The following is a 23149-nucleotide window of genomic DNA, read 5'->3' as shown; positions in this document are numbered from 1 at the left end:
TGTTTTTATGCTTAGCCTTACCTGCAGTGGTGTTGCGAGACCCAGAGCTCCCTCCCCTTGGGTGTCTGTATCTGCATGCTTTACCATAGGGGCAATCCCCCTCTCCAAACCTCCAGCAATCTTCTTGCTCCCCCTGGTGGGTTGCTGCCCGATACACCCAGGAGGAGGGCCTACCAAAGGACCCCCCTACCTCGCTGTGCATAACCCCCTCTGCCTCTCCAAACCCAGAACTTCTCCCCTTGATGTCTGTCATCAGGTTCCCTGGCAGGCATCATCTTGTCAATGTACCTCCCGACATCAACCTCGTCCCAAGACATTGCCGGCCACACTTGCATTTTCAGTCTGAAACCCCGATCATAATCCATCCACCCATCACCCCCATATTTTAGGTACAGATCATTAATATACTGCTCATAAACTATAATTTCTAGGGCATCCTGCGGATATTTTTCTAGCATCACTGACATGTATATTCTAAAAGTCTTGAGCCAGTTGTTAATGGTGTGCTCCACCTTAGCAACCTCCCTGTCCCTTTTCTCTTTCTCTTTTTCTAACAGTTCTTTCAGGCCTCCCCCTACTGGTACAATCCCCAGCAAGTCAAAGATGTCCACAAACTCCTTTCTCCACAGTCTCTCCTTGGTGACCCATGGAATGTGCCACACCAGAGAATGAACAGCCGCCCTCACCGGTGCTAACCCAGGCATCGGCCTCCCATATTGGGTCACCTGCCCCCAGGCTTGCCCTGTCCCAAAGTTGCTTGGACCTGCTGATGAAGGCTGTGCCTGGTTCTCACCTCCACGATTGAGAGCCCCAGGCCCCTGCCCCCACCAACATTGGCCCGCCTGTGCCCCTGCTGGGGCCAACGGTGCAGGCTGCTGGGCCTCCCCACTGATATTGAGAGCCCCGGGCGCTTGTCCCCACCATGCTTGACCATTCTGTGTCCCCGCCGAAGTAGCTACCTAAGACAGCTGACTGACCCCCCCCCCCCCAGCTGGACCTGTGCTGGGCAAACCGACTGGCAAAAATCCCCAAAGCGGAATCCCGCCCCTTTGAGGCAGTTGACCAATCCCCCCACCGGGGACCAAGCCTGATACATTCCACCCATAGGCCCCCCTGAGCCCTGAGTCATCCCTTGTTGGACTACTGCACCATTACTATTCCCCACAACATCCAACATACTGGCATTAGCAGATACATTTGGCATTTGCCCATTTTTCCCCCATACTTGCATGCATTCCATGAACATACATCCAAAAGTCTGGTTGCAGGAGTGCTGGGTGGGCCCCCATGGTTCCATGAAGCCTCAACAGGTGTAGGAGCCGGTAAGGCGGCATCCTCCTGCCCCTTCCTTTCCCTCGCGCTTTCTTGGTGGCGTTGGCCTCCTCCTTGTTTGCCCTGGTGTTTGCCGTCATTGTCCTCTTTCTTTTCTTTTCTTGGACTTCTTCTTCTTCTTCTTCTTCCACACCGTGAATTTCTACCTCCACCAGCGTCCCATCACTGGCGCTGTCCTGAAATATGAGGGGCGAGCTGTTCACCACCTGACTGGGACCCGGAAGCTCCTGTCCTATTTGAGCCACCATTGTAGACATCCAGTTGGGCCCATGGGTGGCTGCAGCTAGCCTGGCTATCTCTAAAAAGGATTCCAACTGCATACTCGAATAGCCTCTTTCTTGGCTGTTATTCCTGCTTCCCAAAATGTTCAGTTTGCTCCTGCTCCATTGTTCTCCACGTGTCTCCCTCTCCTTCCTGACCCTCAACACCCCTTGCCGGTGCCCCGTGCTTCCAGCTGCACCCTGTGGACTGGGGGTGTCTTTCCAGGTGTCTGCTCTTTTGTTTCTCCTCCCCCTTCCGAGCCGGACTGCCCACAAGATCGTGCGGGGTGGGGTGCTTCCGGGTGCCTGTCCTGCTCGCTGCACCGGGTTCCAATGTTCCCTTTCACCCAGGCAGCCCCGGTGTATGCTCCCTTGCCTCTCCTTCCCCCTTCGAGCAGCAGCTGTTCACGAAAAAAGGGGGGGGCAGGGCGCGGGCTAGGCGTTTCTGGGCGTCTGTCCACTCGGAGCACCTCCACTTTCATTCAGGCAGCCGGGGCCTCAGAAGCCTGCTCACGGTCCTTCTTTTACACTCTCCCGCGCTGCGGTCCAGGCTCCAGGCCCACCTCCTTCCTCTCCGCTCCAACACTTCCTGGTCCTCTTTCGCTCCGATCGAGCCGCTGCACCTGCTGACTGTAGGCGTCCCAGTCTCCGGCACCCAAGCTGGATGATCCTCTTCACGCCAACCTGCAACACACTGGACACTGGATCCTCCACGAACAAACAAAATCCTTCTTCATGGCGGGTATGCAGGGTCCTACTGCAGGTGCTGGATGCTTCCTGCTGTAGGACCCTGATAGTTATAAAGGGGCTCACCCCACCCCTTTCCTTTGTTTGCCCTTCTGCCCCCCACACCCTCCCCTTACCCAGGGGGAGGGGAAAAGGTTAGAGGAGGACCCTGCAGTGGTTACCATGCTGCCTTCTCCATTTTTCTTTGTTTTGTTCTTTCCGTCGTCAGCGGCACTTTACATGCTGCCGTGGATTGCTTCCTTTGGATCCGCACAGACTACTTTAATTAATTTTCAGGTTATTCCTTGATTTCATGTGCATGGGTGACCCAGACGCAGAACATAAACTTTAAGTGGGCAATTGTTGTGGCCCTGATTTGGAGGGAGGCCGCCATTGCCGATCTGTAGCATAAGAACTCCCCATATTCCACACTTGCTTGAGGAAACAGGGAGGGGACCTTGCATGGCGAACGCCAATTGGATAGGCAAGGGTGGGAGCTGCCATACTCATTGTTCCCCTGGAACTGCCTCTGCAACCCATGTCCGACTAACCTTTACACGTGTACGTTAAAAAGTGATGTATTGCTCAGGAACTGGTTCTGCTATTCAAGTGTGCACAGTTCCTTTCACCTTTTCAAAATTATGCTTGCTTGTACAATGGAAGTCACCACCACAAGAAGGTCTTTCTAGGAGTGTGAGGTTTATCCATTGGTATAAGGACACAAAACATTTTCAAACAGCCTACAATTGGGTGCCTAACTTAAGAAAAACATATGTCCATTGATATAAGGACCCTAAACATTTTCCACAACAACACTTGCCATGGCACCTTCGGAATCAAAATTGGGCAGGTTATACATATGTCTCTACTGTTATGCTGGATTTGCTTATACAGTAGGTATGGGGATGGATAGGTGCTCTAAGGGGAAATAAAGGTGTTTTAGGTTAGCCTTGATTTGTGAAAGAGTGTTTCCAAACAAAGTATAGATTCATCCAGGGATAACTTTAGCCTGCCTTGAAGCATGTTAGTGCAATGAGTGTTCACCTAACTGTACAGATTCAAGAACGCTCAGCAATGCAGGATGCAGAATAACAGTAAAGAAATATGTTTTTCTTAAAGGAATAGTTGGTTCAAAAATGTTATTGTCCCAATCGTTTGGGCATGTATTTTTAAGCATACTGTAATCAATCTTAACATTTTTTCCTATGCATCTTACCTTAGTTTTCCTCACTTTTACACATGCTAAAACGGGTTTGGCGTGGTCATCTTGTGCTAGTCTTATCCATTGATGCATCGCCCTAAGTTCAAGTGCCCTTGCAGCAAGAAAAAAGATTGCTCTCCCCTCAAACTGACATCACTAGTCACTTTCGCCCCTTTTCACAATGCCAATGCACGTCTTGTGTCAACGTTCTCTGTGCGCAAGCTATTGACGTATTTCCATGGAAATGCCAGGATGCTTCTTTCCTCAACAAGTATAAACAGACCTTTTCTGAGCAGACATTTCTTTTTCAATCGTTTCACTGTATTTATTTTCGATCGCCCCTGTTTTAGTCATATTATATTTTTAGTTGGAAAATCCTTTCTTCTGTATGTGTGCATGTTTTTCTATAAATCTGTTAGAGGCCCAGAAGGAAGAGAAGAATAAAGACTCAGACAACAACTGAAACCAAAAGGGTTGCTTGCCAAACCAACTCATGATGAATATGTCCAGTAGCCGGAGAATTCATGGAATCTCACCTGCGAACCATGCAAAGTTACCATGGACCATTGCTATTTTGTGCAAACTCGACCAGATGAAACTGAAGACAATGAAGATGCTTTGCAATTGCTTGCAGACCCTTTGACAGAATTTACACCCTCTAAAAATGTCCACCCAACAAATGTTCACTGTTACCTGTTTCTCCAATTCATGCAGAAATATCACAGACTGAATTAACAGAGGCTGAAGCTTCAATGCAATTGACTGAGGAATCTGCTTAAGATCTCGACTTCAGTTTGCCTAGTTTGGAGGAATTGTCCACCACCGTGGAGTCGCAAAACACAGTACTGCAGGACGATTGGATATTAAAGGAGAAAACTACATTGTATTTGACAGCTGCCTGCTAGAAATTGTACAAATGCTGAAATGTGATCATAACTTAAGAGGGAACATATGCAGGGAGCCATTGGTGAATGTGTCTTGTGTATTACAAGGCACGTCCCTGAAAATCCAGGCCAGCTGTGTCCGTCCACCTCCACGGTCATGGTCTGCTCAACCGATGCTAGGCAAAGTGTCTGCTGGAAATGTACTTTGTTCGGCAGCTTTATTGTTCATCAGATCGGCTTTCAGTAAGATGTCCAGTTTCTGTCAATTTGTGGGATTTCTGTTCCTTGCTAAAACCCAGTGCTAAAAATATCAGAGGGCATCCTTATTCCCCGCTATTAGTCATGCCTGGAAACTCAAACAGATGTCAATGGACAGTACATACTCTGGCAAACGTTTCAGGCTACCCGGCAACGGACAGTGTGACAATCCAGGATTTTCCACTAACTACTGCACCACTATCAAGACATGTAAAGTAAAAAAAAATGTACATCGTCTGTGGCCGTGCAGAAACATGGTATCATTAAATACATCGAACATCTGGAAACCAGGGGAATGCAAATAGACCTGATAGCCAATGATGGGCATGTTTCAATATCCAAGGCCATACAAGAGCAGTTTGCACACATTTGGCATCAATTTGATGCATGGCACATTACCAAATTAATCAATAAAAAAATGACAGCTGCTGGTTAAAAAAAAGGGTTTGGAAAACCTTTAAAAGTGGTCTCAGTCTATCAGCAACCATCTTTGGTGGAGCTCCAAAACTTGTGATTGATTTTTAGAAATTCTACTTGAAAAATGGCATTCATTGAAGCACCATTGTTCCAACATACACTCATGGACAGAAAACCAACATTTCCATGAATGTGCAAATGGACCTTTATTGAAGAAGCAGGAATGTAAGAAGAAATGATTGGTGCCATATTCCCCTCCACACAAAGCACTTGAGAAGATTGTATATGATAAAATGCTTTCAAAAGACCTGAAGGGACTCACCGAATTCTGTCATACTGGAGATTTGGAGATGTTTCATAATATGTGCCTAAAGTACAGGCCCAAAAGGTTGCATTTCGGCATATACAGTATGGTGGCCAGAACAAGACTAGCTGTACTTGCACACAAGAACATTGAGAGGGAATAAACAAATACTGCAGGAACATTCTGTTAAACCGTATTCATATAAAACCGCCTTGTTATGAAAATTGGCCTAAGCCCATTCGCATTACACAGAAAACCGCGTCTGAAATGTTTAGATTTTTGATCAACTTCGCTGCCATCTTAAGAATCGTCCGCCATCTTGATTTTGACTCCTACTTTGTATTCTAAAATGGTGGACTGTGCTTTCGATTTGCAGCCGAGCCGAACGACCTTTGAGTTTTGCTAATGTTTAGGCTGACTGAGAGCAGACTGTTTGTTCAATGCAAAGAAACCTTGTGACTCGAATGAACTGCAATCCAAGTGTTGTCTGCACTTACAAGTCTCATCCTCATATTAACAACGAGACAATGGAGAACAAACTCAGATCGTGTGCTTTTGCTGAACTACATTGTAGCGATTCTTGAAGCAAGGCTTATTGTGGATCAGAGAACCAACGGCATCATTGTAACTTCATGGACATGCAGACTTGTTTAATCCGTTGTACAATATTGTAATATTTCAAATGTGAACTGGGCACAAACTCTAGCATGTAACTTATTAGGTTGGAGAGGGGCTGGACAACGTTTTGAAACTGTATAAAAAGGACTGTGTTAAGATGCCCGGGCACTCTCAACCCTCACGGTGTCTGCTGGTACACACTGCAAGGTGTTGGAAGCAAGATAGCTATCTGTTTGTTTTGATTTTGTACAGAAATAAAATATACTTGTATCTTTTTGACCCATGATTGCCGTGTTTCATTATTGTGGTGCTAAGCCTCAATATTTATATGGTCTTTCAATTTGGGATGCTTCGTTACCTCATGGCCTTTACAAAACTAAGCAAACAATGGGTGGCCAAGCCAATATACCAGGAAATGGATTTTGAATTTATGACACATCTGACATTGACTGTGTAGGCCATGCATACTCATGGAATGGATCCTGATTGTGTTCCAGGGACACATAAAATGCCACAAAAAATTAGAAACAAGCCTTGGCCTTTCACAACGACACTCACAAAGGCCCTGTATGTGCCTTGCTGGACTGGATGCCCCCTTCTTTCCCCTCGACCCCAGCACATCTTGATGAATTCACCTGGACTTGGTGACTGACTGATGCCTTGGCCCACCATAACTCAAGGCACACACGAAGTTTTACCTGTGAGTAGGCTGTGCACCTCCTTTTGTTACCTCGTGTCTTTACATCTACAGCCACTCTTGGTTTACCTCTGTTCAATGTGTCTTGCTTATATATCAAATTGAGGTATTGTACATCTGCAGCCACTCTTTGTTTACCTGTGTTTAATGCGCCTTGCTTATAAATCGAATCTAGGCGTCTTTACATCTGCAGCCATTTTTCATTTGGATGTGCATCATATGCCTCGCCCTTCCCCCTTTACACCCCCTTCCTCTCCTATGTGTCTTGTGCACTTATTTTCTGTTCGTCATACCCTATTTCCCCTTCTCCTTTCTTCATTTATAGCTCTTGCATTATTGTAACGACTGTCAAGCATATGCAGTATTTTTATCATATGTTCTAACAGTTTGTATTCCTCCTGTCCTATGTTGTACCACTAAACGCATAGCACTTGCCCATTCGGAATATACCAATGCCTATTAAGAATGTTAATATTTCTTTGTAACCTTCCTGCGTTGGAGCGCTTTGAAATGTTTGTTAAGTGTATAGATGCTTTATAAAGGACCAATAAATGAATAAATACTATGTTCAACCCTAGGGATACATTATATGAATGTGGGAGAGTTTATATTTGGTTTTACAGGCCATAAGGCATTACGAGAAGTTCCTTTAGATCTACAGGTATTTCTGTATGGACTGACTGCTATGATGGTTACCCAGATTGATAAGCAGAAAATTGATGACGTTTTGTTTAAACCAGAAATTCCTATGGATGAAGAAGGGCAGATTATTCCCTTAGAATTAGACACAGCAGTGGTCAGAGTTGAAAAGGTGATGCTCCATGGGACAAATGATGAGGGAAGAGGATGGAGAATGGTGAAAGCTCTCAGTGAAGGATACAGACTGACAGATTTTACTGACAAAGAGCTGTTTAGAGATGACTACTGAGATGATGTACTGGTATTTCTTATATGTCCCATTTATTGGATGAAAGTAAAGAAAATAGAAATACTGCAGAGAATGACATTGGTAAAAAAGAAACTGTCATTTTTTCAGGAAGACTTAGAGAAAGTGCCACGTATTCTATGGACCACAAGACCATATGATGTGGATCTAATAAAAGGAATATGGGCAGATAAAATTAGGATTGAACCAGGAGCTCTTTTCACATGGGCAAAGCAATACCCCATGCCTAGAGAAGCAGATGAAGGCATACTTGAGACCATTTCCACATTAATAAAACAATGCATATTACTGCCATCTGACTCTCCATGCAACGCGGCTGTGTACCCTGTGAATAAATCAAAGGTGGGGTTGTGGAGATTTACACAGGACCTTTGCTCCTAAACAATATAGTTGAAGCAGACTTTCCCCTAGTTCCGAATCCTGCAACAATATTGTGCAACCTCCCATCTAAAGCCAGATATTTCACGGTTCTAGATTTGAAAAATGTGTTTTTCTCAATCCCCTACAAAAAGACTCACAAGATTTGACTTTTACGTATGGAAATACTCACCGGACACATATTTAATTGCACCAGGTGTATTCTCAGAGAAAGGGTATAATGTAGACAAAGAAAAGTTACAATACTATCAGGAAGTGGTCTTGTATATAGGACAGTTAATTTCTCATGAGGGGAATAAAGTAACACCAGAAAGGGCATAAGCGATCATGAAAACCTCAGCACCCAAAACAGTGAGGGAAATGCAACAATTTCAAATCTTATGTAATTGCTGCAGAGCCTCGGCGTTTGATTACCGTACATACATTCAACCACTTTTAAAAGGACTTAAAGAAGCCCAGGTAGACAAGAGCACATTAACATGGACAGATGAGATAACTGAAGGATTTGAGTAATTAAAAAAGGCAATCAGCACAGTCCCTGTGTTAGGGATTCCAGATTACCATGAAGAATTTTATTTATTCTCCCATTCAAATGGAGAAGTTATGACAGCAGTTCTCACACAGAAGATGAAATTTGGACATGGGCATGAGCCATTAGCTTATTATAGTGAGATTTTAGATCCAGTTATGAAAGGACACTATCCTTGTGAGCAATCCTTAGCCGGTGCTGAATTCGTAATAGAAAAGACTTCTAGTATAACAATGGAGTATCCAATAACATTGTTTGTGGAGCATGCATTACTTGAAATTTTAGGGCCTAAAAGTACATTGACCACACAAAGAGCATCAGGATACGAAGTAATTATTTGAAACCCTGCAATAAAAATTGTTAGATGTAATACAGTGAACCCAGCAATGTTAATAGCAGAGCCCATAGGAGAGGATGGCTATGTACATGATTGTACATAGTATGTTGAAAATTATAACAATATCCCTCAAGTTAGAGACAATGCTCTCGGGAGTGGGAACATTGTCTTTATTGATGGGTCATCAAGAATTGATCAAAAAACTGCGGAAAGGCATACAGGATCAGCAGTATTAAAACTGAATCGAGAGGGTGAATTTTAGGTAGTGACAAGTGTTAGATTGTCCTCCAATTACTCAACACAGGCTGAAGAATTGGTGGCACTCATTGAAAAGCTGTAAGCTTTGAAGATGAGGAAGTGATGGTGTACTCTGAATCCACCTATGTGATGTCAACTGTGCATGCAGGTTTTTCACGCTGGAAAAGGAGGGACTTCCTCTGTACAGACAAAAATCTGTCGCAACATGCAGCCCTATTAAATAGGCTTATTGTAGCATTAAGTCTTCCATTGACCCTAGAAGTCATGAAATGCTCAGCACATTCTAAAAGAGCAGACATAATTTCCCATGGAAATGAAGCCGCAGATGTAGAGCCCAAAAAGGCAGCCTATTATCTGCCTATGTCTACTGTAGAAATAGAAGATGTTAAACAGATGACAGGACAATGCATGTTAGTAAAGGAGGGCTTTAACATGCTGTCAATTGTCTAGTTAAATGAAATACAAGGAGGAGCTTCACAAGAAGAGCATGGTTTATGCAAAAAAGCAGGAGTGTTCTTTTCCCCCCACGGAGGCAATTTGGAGACAGGATAGCACAGGAAAGCCAGTTATCGCTCTAGTATTATTAAGAGTAGGGCTGGAGCAGATTCACTACCCAGCTACATGACTTTAGTCTTGCTGATACAATTGCAGAATTGTTTCCCCCAATCTGCTAGAAAATGTGGCAAAGTTCATTGTAAATTGCATTGTGTCCCAGAAATGTACTGCAGAACACACTTTGCGAACAGTGAGAGGAGCAATTCCTAGACCCAATAGCAACTTTTAGCATCTGCATATACATTATGTGGATATGCTACAGACATGCAATGGCTACAGATAAAAGTTGGTTGTGGTATGTCTGTCTTCTAGGTGGATCGAAGCAGGTCCATGCCCAACAACCTGATGCCATGTGTGCTGCCAAGTTACCTGTGCGTAAGGAGTTCCTGAGATGGGGTGTGTGCGAGGTTCTGTGGTCTGACAATTTGTGAATTAGCTATTTGAACAAGTAGTTCTTTGATTAGGGATTAGACACAAGTTTTCTTCTGCCAACAGCATCTGTGATAGACTAAATGGACATTTAAAGGAGAGAATAACCAATTTGAAAATTATTGGGAATGGCTGCATTGCCTACCTCTAGCCTTCTATGCATTAGGAAATCAGCCTGACTCAGATAACCACCTAAATCCTCATGAATTGGTGACTGGATACTGTATGAGAACTTCAACTAGAGTAAGAACTGATGCCTATAGTGTAGCAAAGTCATTAGGTGATGAGATGCATGATTACCTAACAATAATGACTACAAGTATTTCTTTCATGTCTCAACAGATCAAAACCGAAGGGTAAAAAAATAGAGACAAAGACAATCAACCTGTTGAAACAAAGGAACTGCTGAAACATCCTATTCTGTATCGAGGAGACCAGGTGCTAGTACGCAAATGTGTGTGCACCTGGAACATGCCCTGTTTTGAAGGAACACATGAGGGGGAAGAAGTTAGTCACACCACAGCAAAACTGAAAGGGAGAAGAGCTTGGCTGAACCTGTATGATAATAAACCCTACAAAGGAGAACCATCAACCTCTCCTGCAAATGCCCACAGTGAAGCAAGAGAAGAAGTTTTGCGTGTGCTGAGCATTCAAGTAACGCATGAGAAGAAGTTATGAGCATGTTCACCAGTTCACTGGCTAGAAACGAGAATAAGGAAATTAAGTGCACACAAACACCATATACTGAGGGCCAACGTTTCTCAAAATTTGATAAGGAGAAAATAGACTTGCAGTTACCCTGGAACTTTTTAGATAGGATAAAAGAGACAATGAGAGAAGAATCCGGAGTTTGAAAAAAGAAGAGTATCGTCCACCTTGTATGCTGGCTATTAAAGGGAAAATACACACACTCTTGTTTGGTGTTTTTCCTACATATTACAGTCTTATCCAACTCTAATAAGATGTACATGTATCGTTGTGTTTTTTGAAAAACTCCAAGAGCACTTATGTTATTTGCAGAGTGATAATTGCAATTATATTACAGTTTCTTATATAAAAGTGATTCAAAAGGAAATACATGTGCATATTAAAATAAACACAAAATGGAGAGGTTTCAAAATTTCAGAGATTCACTACCATCCAGAAAGTTTATAGGTTTTCATGGTGTAGTTATAGTAAAATATCATTTTTGTAACTTCTTTTTTTATTTGTGTTTAGTTACAAGAACCTTTTAGAAAATACATCAACAAAACAATGTCATTTCATTATCAACCAAAAATAAGAATTCACCTATGAGCATATATACAAATAACTAAAATTAACATTAATACCTGAAATTACTCTTTAAAAAACAAAGAACGCTCATCCAATATAAAACTTCATTTTCTCAACTGACAATATTACTTATGAATACCTGAACTACTGCAATTGTTTGTGCTGCATCATACCACAAAATCAGCCTATCCCAAAAAAGGTCTGGCAGGAAATTTTCTTTTCCCAATCCAAACCTAGCAAATAAGAGTGATCTGAATGGCCATGTGCCTTCACAATCTACTAGTAGATGTTTAGGACACTGGTAAGCCGGATTGCTACAAACCTTACATAACTTCTTGGCGATATTCCCCTGGCCTCTGCTATGGAGAACTTTCCCTGTTTGTTCTATATTTTGTATTATGATTTGTGTTTTCCTCCTTATCATTATGGCATTTAGACGTGTTACATAAGGCAATACAGGGATGAGTGATGTTAATGAAACATTTATTATTGTTCCCAATGAAAGTACAGACAGCTTTTTTCCTAATATGACTAGACACCTGTTTAGATATAAAAGGGACGTTGAAGCAGACCAAGAAGATATAAATACATATCTTGATAATTGGATTCATTTAAAAAATAACTTATGGTACCAGCACATGAAAGAGGTGGCTGAAAGAACAACAGACGAATGCTGTTATGTTTGTTCCCTAATACCGTATGCCATTAATGCAGCAAGAACAGTTATTGCAAGAAAAATGCCTAAACATGATGCAAAGTGTCTCAGTCATCTAGCAGCATGCACAACTAGAGGACAATCAGAAGCCAAATGGGCAATGTTATCATGGCGATCAAAAGTGGCATTTCCATATGAAGATATCTATGTGAAAACAAGAAGGATGGAAAACGAACTACGATGAACAAGCAAGAAGTTGATGTATCTATCCCAGATTGGAGAACAAATAAAGGTTGTCCAGATGATGAAGCTGAATTGTTCAGAATTAACTGAAAAGCCAGTAGAGCCAAGATGTGGACAGAGAGCTTAGCTAGTCGTATACAGACGTGTTGTCACCAGTACTGGATGGGAAGGACTATTGGCCTGCCCTGCACATCTATTGAAGAAATAATCAGCAAGCCTAGTGCAGATAATCAGTTACAAATGCCTAGGATCATGGGCCAAGTACTCAAAGATGCTCATATGGGTCGACAATGGTCCTGTTTGGAGAAAACAGAGGGTGTGGACAGATAATCAAAGCACCAGGATTTAATGGAAGAACTGCAGTATTGATGGACCAATATTTGGCCTGTGGATCCAGAGCCTACATGCAGTTGCCCAAGAATTGGGGAGGAATATGTTCCATGGTAATGATACATGTTCCAGCATTGGTGACCCCCCCAAAGTGAATTTCATATTGATGAATTTCCAAAAATGGATGAGCACCTGAGGAAGAAGAGGTTGCTCAATCCCTATCGGCAGAAGAGAAGCAATTATTTCTTAGCAAAATCAATGGAGGCCTATGATAATGTTCCATATGAGCATAGACTGTTCAGCAGGACAGCAGTCATAATCACATTTATATTTTTTCCAGGACTCCAGAGTACAGTGAATGCCAAATGGTTGCAGATCACAAGATGGGAGTATCTGCAGATGATCAATGCAACAATAATATAATTCAATGCCCCTGGGCATGGCACGCATTATAAACAAACAAACAAACAAAACAATGCCATCGGAGAAGAATCAAGAGCTGAGAGGAAGGCAGTGGCAGTAGCCACCGCTCTGGTGGAGTGAGCCCAATGCCTGCCTGGAATGGGTCTGCCAGCCTTTTGATGGTAGAAGGAAAGGCAGGCTGTAATCCACCTTGAAATGGAAGACTTTGGCAAAGCCTTCCCTGGTTCACTCGAGCCAAAGGTCAGTGAGACAGAGTGACTCAGTATGGGCCACATAGTACTTCAGTGTGCGTACCACATCCAACATATGTAATGCCCACTCAGCTGGAGACGTTGGTGTGTCGGAAAAACACTGATAAAACCAATTCAGACGGAAGGAGGACAGCACCTTCAGCATAAACATCGGATTAGTACAAAGTATGACCTCCTTGTGAAATTTTAAATAAGGCCGTTTGCAAGAAAATGCCTGGATTTCACCGACGCGCCTGGCCGATGTTATGGCCACCAAGAAGGCAGTCTTCCAGGAAAGATGATTGATGGATGCCCTGTGCAGAGGATAAAAGGGCAGTTTAATGATCCTTGCCAGCAGCAGATTCAGTTCCCATGCTGCAGCTGGGTGACGGACGGGTAGAAAAGACCTGAACAGCCCATGCAAGAACTACTTCACTAGCTGCTGGGACCACAGGGATGGCATTCCTGCCGAACAGTTGTACCTGGAAATTGAAGCCAAGTACACCTTGATTGAAGAGTGAGTCAAGCCTGCCTGAGCCAAGGGTAACGAATAGGGCAAAATGTCTTGTGGCTGGATGGAATGAGGCCACAACTGCTGGATCCTGCACCACACCTGGACGCATTTATACTTGCTCTTGTAACACACCAACATGGATGGTGCTCCAGCATGGGCCAGATTCTGTTGGCAGTGTTATGGAAGGGACAAGCATCGAAACTTAACAAAAATTGAGCCAGGCCATCAGATTGGGTGAGGCTGGGTCGTGGTTCAGTATAGCCTGGTGTGGATTCAACATGAGAGGAGTCGCTGACGAGAGGGCGAGAAGGTTGAAGTACCAAAACTGTCTCAGCCACGCAGGAGCCACAATATCAGTTTACACCGATATAGTCGGAACGTGTGCATGACCCACGGTACCAGCAGGATCGGAGGGAATGCTTAAAGGAACTTCCCCTCCCATGGAAAGGCAAAAGCATCCCATAAGCTCTCTGGGTGGGACAAGCGGCTAGCAGAGCTCTTGCACCAACTGTTGTTATAGTTGGAAAGAAGTTGATCTCCAGCATGTCCCAAATCTGGAACAACAGGTGAAGTGGATCCTTGTGCAGCTCCCACTCGTGGGAAGAGCGGAACTCCCTGCTGAGGGAGTCCGCTAGAGTATTCTGAATCCCTTGTAGATGGAGTGGAATCACAAATATTCGTTGTTGCAACGGCCAGTGCCAGAGGGCTTGGGCTTGCTTGGACAGTTGTAGAGAACTGGTCCCCCCTTTTTTGCAGACATAAAACATTGTTGTTGTATAGCCGGTGTAGACTTGTACCACTTACACTGCAAGTAGGGCGAGGAAAGATTTTAGGGCCCAGAAAATGGCCCGAAACTCCAACAGGTTGACGTGTAGGCCGTTCCCTTCTATGGACCAGAGGCCTCTCGTGTGTTGGTCCTGGCAGTGGGACCCTCAACCTTCCAGTGAGGTATCCATTGTGACAGTGGCCTGGTGGTCTGTTAGCCTGAAAGGGGCTCCCTTCACTAGATGTTTCCTTACTGACCACCAACGAAGGCTTTGTCTGAAGTCCTGTGTCAGAGTGATGTGATTGTCCCAGGACCGTGTGTCCAATTCACGTTCTGTCTCCTGTTCCCTCCCCTCAACGCTCTCCTCACCTGAGCTACTTGTCTCTGAACCAGCCTGATGTAGATGGTGTTGGCTGAGGTAATCCTTTTTCTTCTTCGGAGGTATATTTGCCTGTCTTGGGGAGAAGCCACAGTGACTGCCTGTTAAACAGCAGTTCTGTGACTCCTGTCCCGAGGGAAGCCAAGCGTGAAGGGAAAAAAGCCCAAAGGCTAAAAAAAAATCCTTTGTATCAGCCGACGTGATGTTGAAGTCCAGATTCTGTAGTGGGTATGCCAGAAGTATCTCCTGCACCAGTACTGATACGCAAGCCAATTGAAAGTGGGGAGTAAATGGCGAGGGAACTCCTTACTAAGCAGAGTAAATTGCTTAGCATTGGTCTGGCCCGAGCAGAAAGGGCAGAGATGGACAAAGGACACCGAAAGGAAGGCAGCAGAAAGCAAAAATGGACCGGAGAAAAATAGCCCCAGACAGGGAGCAAAGAAGGACAGAGGAAGACTGGAGAAAATAGAAGATCTGAGAGCAGGGAGAAAAAGGGGCAGAGAAGCCCGAATAACACAGAGGAAGGCAGCGCTTCGGTGTGAAGCGAAAGCAGAGAGAAGAAAACTAGCGCTTTAACCAAAGGGAGCGAGGATGCCAGACGGTTGCAACGTGCAGAGCCCTGGGAGAGTTGAAACAAACAGGGTAATTCATAGAATTTCGCAGAAAAGTGTCGCAAGCGGCTGGCGCAGAGTGTCCGCGTGCGATTGACTGCGCCAGGCACATGCGCTAAAACCGATTTCCGCGCACAGCGTATTCATGGATTTCAGGCTCCCAAACCAGCTGTGGCGCAGAGTATCGCAGCGACCCTGCAGCAGCGCCAGTAACGCCCCCAAGAACGCCCTCGCGCAAGGAAAAGCCATCAAAATCGCTAAATCATCGCAAAGGGCAGCGCTAACCCTGGACCAGTCCACAGGGCTGCCAAACAAGGAACGCAAAGCGGGTAACGTGCATATCAGGGGTACGCGTGAAGTTTTACACGCGATTAGCCAGGGCACGTGTATCACAGGGGTACGCAGGAATTATCACACGCGATTTGGCTGGGTACGTATATTACAGGGGTGCGCGGGAATTATCACACGCGATTTGGCTGGGTACGTGTATTCCAGGGGTGCGCGGGAATTATCACACGCGATTTGGCTGGGTACGTGTATTCCAGGGGTGCGCGGGAATTATCACACGCGATTTGGCTGGGTAGGTGTATTACAGGGGTACACGGGAAGTTCTACACGCGATTCGGCTGGGTACGTGTATTACAGGGGTGCGCGGGAATTCTCACATGCGATTTGGCCAGGTACGTGTATTACAGGGGTGCGTGGGAATTATCACACGCGATTTGGCTTGGTACGTGTATTACAGGGGTGCGTGGGAAGTTGTACACGCGATTGGCCAGGGTACGTGTATTACAGGGGTATGTGGGAATTATCACACGCGATTTGGCTGGGTACGTGTATTACAGGGGTACACGGGAAGTTCTACACGCGATTCGGCTGGGTACGTGTATTACAGGGGTGCGCGGGAATTCTCACATGCGATTTGGCCAGGTACGTGTATTACAGGGGTGCGTGGGAATTATCACACGCGATTTGGCTTGGTACGTGTATTACAGGGGTGCGTGGGAAGTTCTACACGCGATTGGCCAGGGTACGTGTATTACAGGGGTATGTGGGAATGATCACACGCGATTTGGCTGGGTACGTGTATTACAGGGGTACACGGGAAGTTCTACACGCGATTCGGCTGGGTACGTGTATTACAGGGGTGCGCGGGAATTCTCACATGCGATTTGGCCAGGTACGTGTATTACAGGGGTGTGCGGGAATTATCACACGCAATTAGGCTGGGTGGGTCCTCACAGGTGTTCCCTGTACACCCTCCACAGCCCCTGCAGGCAGCCCACAAAACAGGGGACTACCCTGCACACCTGCTCATGTCCCCCTGCACCCCCACCCCCCAGCCACCAGGGTCACCCTCCACCAGGCCCCCACTCATGTCACCCACCACCCCCACCCCCCAGCCACCAGGGTCACCCTCCACCAGGCCCCCACTCATGTCTCCCACCACCCCCACCCCCCAGCAGTGCAGGGGCAGCCTCCACCAGGCCCCCACTCATGTCACCCACCACCCCCACCCCCCAGCCACCAGGGTCACCCTCCACCAGGCCCCCACTCATGTCACCCACCACCCCCACCCCCCAGCCACCAGGGTCACCCTCCACCAGGCCCCCACTCATGTCTCCCACCACCCCCACCCCCCAGCAGTGCAGGGGCACCCTCCACCAGGCCCCCACTCATGTCTCCCACCACCCCCACACCCCAGCAGTGCAGGGTCACCCTCCACCAGGCCCCCACTCATGTCTCCCACCACCCCCACCCCCCAGCAGTGCAGGGGCAGCCTCCACCAGGCCCCCACTCATGTCACCCACCACCCCCACCCCCCAGCCACCAGGGTCACCCTCCACCAGGCCCCCACTCATGTCTCCCACCACCCCCACCCCCCAGCAGTGCAGGGGCAGCCTCCACCAGGCCCCCACTCATGTCTCCCACCACCCCCACCCCCCAGCCACCAGGGTCACCCTCCACCAGGCCCCCACTCATGTCACCCACCACCCCCACCCCCCAGCCACCAGGGTCACCCTCCACCAGGCCCCCACTCATGTCTCCCACCACCCCCACCCCCCAGCAGTGCAGGGGCAGCCTCCACCAGGCCCCCACTCATGTCACCCACCACCCCCACCCCCCAGCCACCAGGGTCACCCTCCACCAGGCCCCCACTCATGTCACCCACCACCCCCACCCCCCAGCCACCAGGGTCACCCTCCACCAGGCCCCCACTCATGTCTCCCACCACCCCCACCCCCCAGCAGTGCAGGGTCACCCTCCACCAGGCCCCCACTCATGTCACCCACCACCCCCACCGCCCAGCCACCAGGGTCACCCTCCACCAGGCCCCCACTCATGTCACCCACCACCCCCACCCCCCAGCCACCAGGGTCACCCTCCACCAGGCCCCCACTCATGTCTCCCACCACCCCTACCCCCCAGCAGTGCAGGGGCAGCCTCCACCAGGCCCCCACTCATGTCCCCTATCACCCCCACCCCCCCGCCACCAGGGGCACCCTCCACCAGGCCCCCACTCATGTCTCCCACCACCCCCACCCCCCAGCCACCAGGGTCACCCTCCACCAGGCCCCCTCTCATGTCACCCACCACCCCCCCCCCCCAGCCACCAGGGTCACCCTCCACCAGGCCCCCACTCATGTCTCCCACCACCCCCACCCCCCAGCCACCAGGGTTACCCTCCACCAGGCCCCCACTCATGTCTCCCACACCCCCACCCCCCAGCCACCAGGGTCACCCTCCACCAGGCCCCCACTCATGTCTCCCACCACCCCCACCCCCCAGCCACCAGGGTCACCCTCCACCAGGCCCCCACTCATGTCAACCACCACCCCCACCCCCCAGCAGTTCAGGGGCAGCCTCCACCAGGCCCCCACTCATGTCCCCTATCACCCCCACCCCCCCGCCACCAGGGGCACCCTCCACCAGGCCCCCACTCATGTCTCCCACCACCCCCACCCCCCAGCCACCAGGGTCACCCTCCACCAGGCCCCCTCTCATGTCACCCACCACCCCCACCCCCCAGCCACCAGGGTCACCCTCCACCAGGCCCCCACTCATGTCTCCCACCACCCCCACCCCCCAGCCACCAGGGTCACCCTCCACCAGGCCCCCACTCATGTCTCCCACCACCCCCACCCCCACCCCCCAGCCACCAGGGTCACCCTCCACCAGGCCCCCACTCATGTCTCCCACCACCCCCACCCCCCAGCCACCAGGGTCACCCTCCACCAGGCCCCCACTCATGTCTCCCACCACCCCCACCCCCCAGCCACCAGGGTCACCCTCCACCAGGCCCCCACTCATGTCAACCACCACCCCCACCCCCCAGCAGTGCAGGGGCAGCCTCCACCAGGCCCCCACTCATGTCCCCTATCACCCCCACCCCCCCGCCACCAGGGGCACCCTCCACCAGGCCCCCACTCATGTCTCCCACCACCCCCACCCCCCAGCAGTGCAGGGGCAGCCTCCACCAGGCCCCCACTCATGTCCCCTATCACCCCCACCCCCCCGCCACCAGGGGCACCCTCCACCAGGCCCCCACTCATGTCTCCCACCACCCCCACCCCCCAGCCACCAGGGTCACCCTCCACCAGGCCCCCGCTCAGGTCACCCACCACCCCCACCCCCCAGCCACCAGGGTCACCCTCCACCAGGCCCCCACTCATGTCACCCACCACCCCCACCCCCCAGCCACCAGGGTCACCCTCCACCAGGCCCCCACTCATGTCTCCCACCACCCCCACCCCCCAGCAGTGCAGGGGCAGCCTCCACCAGGCCCCCACTCATGTCTCCCACCACCCCCACCCCCCAGCAGTGCAGGGTCACCCTCCACCAGGCCCCCACTCATGTCTCCCACCACCCCCACCCCCCAGCCACCAGGGTCACCCTCCACCAGGCCCCCACTCATGTCACCCACCACCCCCACCCCCCAGCCACCAGGGTCACCCTCCACCAGGCCCCCACTCATGTCTCCCACCACCCCCACCCCCCAGCAGTGCAGGGGCAGCCTCCACCAGGCCCCCACTCATGTCACCCACCACCCCCACCCCCAGCCACCAGGGTCACCCTCCACCAGGCCCCCACTCATGTCACCCACCACCCCCACCCCCCAGCCACCAGGGGCAGCCTCCACCAGGCCCCCACTCATGTCTCCCACCACCCCCACCCCCCAGCAGTGCAGGGGCACCCTCCACCAGGCCCCCACTCATGTCTACCACCACCCCCACCCCCCCGCCACCAGGGGCACCCTCCACCAGGCCCCCACTCATGTCTCCCACCACCCCCACCCCCCAGCCACCAGGGTCACCCTCCACCAGGCCCCCACTCATGTCTCCCACCACCCCCACACCCCAGCAGTGCAGGGTCACCCTCCACCAGGCCCCCACTCATGTCTCCCACCACCCCCACCCCCCAGCAGTGCAGGGGCAGCCTCCACCAGGCCCCCACTTATGTCACCCACCACCCCCACCCCCCAGCCACCAGGGTCACCCTCCACCAGGCCCCCACTCATGTCTCCCACCACCCCCACCCCCCAGCAGTGCAGGGGCAGCCTCCACCAGGCCCCCACTCATGTCTCCCACCACCCCCACCCCCCAGCCACCAGGGTCACCCTCCACCAGGCCCCCACTCATGTCACCCACCACCCCCACCCCCCAGCCACCAGGGTCACCCTCCACCAGGCCCCCACTCATGTCTCCCACCACCCCCACCCCCCAGCAGTGCAGGGGCAGCCTCCACCAGGCCCCCACTCATGTCACCCACCACCCCCACCCCCCAGCCACCAGGGTCACCCTCCACCAGGCCCCCACTCATGTCACCCACCACCCCCACCCCCCAGCCACCAGGGGCAGCCTCCACCAGGCCCCCACTCATGTCTCCCACCACCCCCACCCCCCAGCAGTGCAGGGGCACCCTCCACCAGGCCCCCACTCATGTCTACCACCACCCCCACCCCCCCGCCACCAGGGGCACCCTCCACCAGGCCCCCACTCATGTCTCCCACCACCCCCACCCCCCAGCCACCAGGGTCACCCTCCACCAGGCCCCCACTCATGTCTCCCACCACCCCCACACCCCAGCAGTGCAGGGTCACCCTCTACCAGGCCCCCACTCATGTCTCCCACCACCCCCACCCCCCAGCAGTGCAGGGGCAGCCTCCACCAGGCCCCCACTCATGTCACCCACCACCCCCACCCCCCAGCCACCAGGGTCACCCTCCACCAGGCCCCCACTCATGTCTCCCACCACCCCCACCCCCCAGCAGTGCAGGGGCAGCCTCCACCAGGCCCCCACTCATGTCTCCCACCACCCCCACCCCCCAGCCACCAGGGTCACCCTCCACCAGGCCCCCACTCATGTCACCCACCACCCCCACCCCCCAGCCACCAGGGTCACCCTCCACCAGGCCCCCACTCATGTCTCCCACCACCCCCACCCCCCAGCAGTGCAGGGGCAGCCTCCACCAGGCCCCCACTCATGTCACCCACCACCCCCACCCCCCAGCCACCAGGGTCACCCTCCACCAGGCCCCCACTCATGTCACCCACCACCCCCACCCCCCAGCCACCAGGGTCACCCTCCACCAGGCCCCCACTCATGTCTCCCACCACCCCCACCCCCCAGCAGTGCAGGGTCACCCTCCACCAGGCCCCCACTCATGTCACCCACCACCCCCACCCCCCAGCCACCAGGGTCACCCTCCACCAGGCCCCCACTCATGTCACCCACCACCCCCACCCCCCAGCCACCAGGGTCACCCTCCACCAGGCCCCCACTCATGTCACCCACCACCCCCACCCCCCAGCCACCAGGGTCACCCTCCACCAGGCCCCCACTCATGTCACCCACCACCCCCACCCCCCAGCCACCAGGGGCACCCTCCACCAGGCCCCCACTCATGTCTCCCACCACCCCCACCCCCCTGCCACCATGTGCAGCCCCCACCAGGTCCTCACAATGTGCGTAATGGTCAGCCTCCACAGCCAAAAAGCCCTACCAAGTAACCCATTCACCCACATGGAAATGGAAATCACATGTTACACCCCCAATGTTCATGAAGCAAATGAACCCATGTCCGTCACACACATATTTTCCAATTGAATGGGAAAACACACAACATGACATGCATGAAACCAATGAGATGAAACCACACAGTGAACAATGTAAAAAAAAATGTATTAGAAAAAAATACGAATGCTAAAGAAAGAAAACTAACTACAATGTAAATGTGAAAAAAGAAGCTGCATGTCCGCATAAAAACACAAAACTAGAAAATCTAATCCAAAAAATTTTGTCCAAAGTCAAATGTCAAAACTCTCCGTGCAACAAAGAACTATGTACAAAAATAACAAGGGTCCATCATCACAACAGAACTAAGGAAACCTCCTAAAAAACCTACCTAAATATCAACTATATACAAAAAGTGGAGCAGTGTCCGTCGACTCCAAATCATAAGAAAAAACAAAGGAAACCTAAAACTAAAGAACTATATACAAAGGCGGCGGGCAAGTCCAGCGGCTCACTCTGTGGTGTTCCGGGCCAGGGCATCATCGAACTCCTGTTCGATGTCCCGGAGGCGGTCCAGTTCCATGGCCCCGAGGGTCCGCAGGGACGACGCCGTGTCCTCCTCCAACCCCCTGCGGATAGCCTCGAGGCACTCGGCCCGCCTCAGGGCCCTCCGCATGGAGTTCTCCGCCCTGACCATTGTGAGCCGCGCCTCTTCCGCCCGCCGCCGCTCCGCACCTATGGCGTGGCCCAACCGCTGCCACACGGAAGACACTCTCTGTCCTGGGTCCTCCTGCCCTCCGGCCGATGCCTGCCCCTCCGATGTCGAAGGCCCCGAGCCTTCATGGCTCCCACCATCTTGCTGCTGCTGCTGCTCTGCCTCTGCCCGTGCACTGCCTCCTGCTGCCTGCACATCCTCCGCCGGCTGGGGTGCACCTGTTGATGTGGCCACCCCTGCTGGACGTCCGACTCCCGACTGTGGCAGGGATGCCTCCTCCACCAGCCTGGCCGCACTGTCAGAGGCAGCTCCACAGGGCACCCAGGTGACTGATGGGTGGGAAGATGGCACAGAGGACGACTGGCGCGTAGGGGGTCCAGTTGAGGAGGGGGTCGGAACAAGCCCCATCAGACGGAGGAATCCGGTCTGGGTGACCTGTCCCAGCAGGCTGACGTGGTCAACGAGCCATTCGAGATGACGTGCAGTCTCTCCATGAAAAGACTGCAGGTCACCTCGCATGGCCCGTTGACGCAACGCCACACCAGCCAGGACAGGCTCAACCCGGACCTGGATAGCCACGTCCGCAGGCAGAGGAAGGCCAGTTGACGTCAGCTCATCCCCTGCCTGAAAACGGGTCTGGACGTAGGCATCCCTGCTGGTGCAAGATGATGCAGGGACAGGATCGGGGACAGGATTGCACACAGGCACCTCCGCGGCCGCCTGTGCTGCCTCCTGTCCCTGGTCCTGGACTGCACCACTAGCACCAGTGGGATCCCCACCTCCAGACCCCGTCTCTGGTGCTTGCACGGCCTCCTCCTCCACCAGACCCCCCACCAACCTGGATGACTCCGTGCCATCTTCCCC

The sequence above is a fragment of the Ambystoma mexicanum genome, chromosome 1q, assembly GCF_040938575.1.
Source record: "Ambystoma mexicanum isolate Mex_15411 chromosome 1q, UKY_AmexF1_1, whole genome shotgun sequence".
NCBI classification, from domain to species: Eukaryota; Metazoa; Chordata; class Amphibia; order Caudata; family Ambystomatidae; genus Ambystoma; species Ambystoma mexicanum.
This window is presented reverse-complemented; position numbering follows the sequence as displayed.